This window comes from Rhea americana, unplaced genomic scaffold (genome assembly GCF_003343005.1).
Source record: "Rhea americana isolate MKP2758 unplaced genomic scaffold, rheAme1 scaffold_18, whole genome shotgun sequence".
Lineage (NCBI taxonomy): Eukaryota > Metazoa > Chordata > Aves > Rheiformes > Rheidae > Rhea > Rhea americana.
Window position 1 is genome coordinate 7816559 of NW_028185927.1, and position 2086 is coordinate 7818644.

General features: G+C 62.0%; 1 protein-coding gene across 1 annotated transcript in view; it reads left to right on the top strand.

The window, feature by feature from the left end:
• Nucleotides 1-119: 119 nt before the first annotated feature.
• The window catches only part of IFT43 (intraflagellar transport 43), a 48745-nt gene continuing 46778 nt past the window's right edge, over nt 120-2086 (top strand). The window contains exon 1 of the mRNA XM_085301781.1: nt 120-520. The gene's annotated coding sequence lies outside the window, so the exon portion shown is untranslated. The remainder of the gene's footprint in view (nt 521-2086) is intronic.

The following is a 2086-nucleotide window of genomic DNA, read 5'->3' on the forward strand; positions in this document are numbered from 1 at the left end:
ACCTGCCCGCGGCGGCCAGGCCGGCCCCGACCGGAGCAGGCAGAGAGGTAACAAGGTCCCGCGGCCCCGAGACGGTGTCGGGCAGATCGCGGCTTGGAACAAGGTGCAAACCTGAGCGCGGCCCTTAACTGTCCCCTGGAARTATTTTAGCACTGACTGGGACGGACGTTTCTAAAACTCCCCGGGCGCCTCTGAAATGAATTCTGGACGCTCTTCYGCTCCGGGAAGCCCTGCACCCGCGTTGCGTTGGAGGTCACGCTAAATGCGGTAGAACTGATTGCTTTGGACTTCAGTAATCTGTGGGCCACAGTGCCCCAGGGCGAGTTACTAGTTAAGACTGAGATAAGCACAGGAATTATAAGAGATTACCAGAGGAGTTCCCCAGCGGCTGGTCCTGGGCCCAGTTTGCATTAGTGAGCTCGGTGCGCTGCAGCGCACGTGCTAATGAAACTGGCTGCTTACCCAAAGTCGGGAGGCATCGTCAACGGAGTGGAGGACGAGGATATCCTTGGTTGACACGGTAAAAGTAGGGTGAGATTTAATAGCACAAAGTGTAAGGTCATGCTGTTAACGGCTGGGAGCGGCTTTTCTGTTACTTGCCGCTTGGAAATAACGGCACCGAAGAGAGGTGCAGGTGTGGTGCTGGTGCCAGCGCTGGGCTGCCGGCTTTGGGCTCTGCGTTTGCTCTTTCTAGGTTGTGAAGTCATGGGGAAGCGCCACGGTCTGACGCGCGCGGGAATCGCTGCTAGAGGCTGCGAACGGCAATTGCTAGCAGGTTGCACGGCTTGGACGTGCTGGAATCCAGCTGGGCTGAGGGAGAGCCTGACAGGGCTACTGAGCGTGGGAGTATCATAGGAAATATTTCACACTTGGCAGCCCCGACTGGGGCTTGACAGTCTGAGCTGGGGCTGATGTAACCTGAACAGCATCTGTTCTCATGGAGATCGAGAGAGGCAAATGCACGGGCCTCTTCCATCTCTCAAAGCCCCTTCGCCTTTCAGAGACAGAAATATTAACAGATTCCGCTCTGGAACCTACATGAACAACAGAGTATTAGTTTTCCCTCCTCCAAAACCCCTTGGAGACAGGGTAAATACTTTGAGATGCTTGGAGAAAAATCAAAGGGAGGTGCTTGGAGCTGCTGGCGTGGCGCAGGCTCGGTCAGCTTGCGGGTCACCTGGTGCTTTCCTTCCCCGGACCGCGCTGGAATCGGCAGTTGGGTTGGCCGCGTTGCATGCGGACTGGGCGAGGAGGAAGGGCGCAGTGCTCTGCCACTGGTCGCTGCAAGACTTGCCCTGGCATCCCACGAAACCTGCTGCCGTCAGAGTATGTGGCTGCTAGCAAAACCTCCAGCCGCCGTGAATAAGGCTCCCGCCGCTCCCGCCCGCTGCAGTGCTGCCGTGGGGGCTCCCGCGCAGCTCTGGCTTTAGCTACACGCGTGTGCGCTTGCCGTGACGGTGGTGCAGGAGCCGAAGCAGGTGGCCCTGCTCGAGCGTGGTTGCTTTCCCGGGCTGTGCAGCCTGTTCTCCTGGGGAGAAGGACGGCCAGACACAAGCTCTCTTCGCCGCTCCCGTCAAGGAGCAATCAGCAGTGCAGGGCACTCGCGGAGGACTCTGCTAGTCCTTTCCTGCGGGCTGAGACCCGAYGGAGAGAGTCCGTGCTTAGCGTGAGAGCTGGGAGGTGACGGGAGTGCTTGCATCGCTCCCACGCGCTGGTCCGTGGCAGCATTTTCACTGRTGGCGAAGACGCAACGGAGCGAGTGAGGCAGACAGGGAGCGCGCGCACGCCTGGGACGCGACCCTGGGAAAGGGCAGGCGCGGGCCCGCAGGCCTCGGCTCAGCGGGAGCGCGCAGGGCAGGGGCCTTGGGGCAGCCACGGCCGCAGCAGGAGCCTGCCCCGTCGAGCGGCCCCCTTGGTGGAGGGCAGGGTCGCGCGCGTCCCCGCCGGGCGGAGGGGGCCCCGGCGCCTGAGGCGAGCAGCGCTTGTGCCGCGGCGTGGGATAACGGTGGGAACTCTTCCAACCCCTCCAACGGCGTCGGAGGCGCGTGCCCGGCCGGCCCCCGCGTGGGGCCCCCGGCCGGAGCCC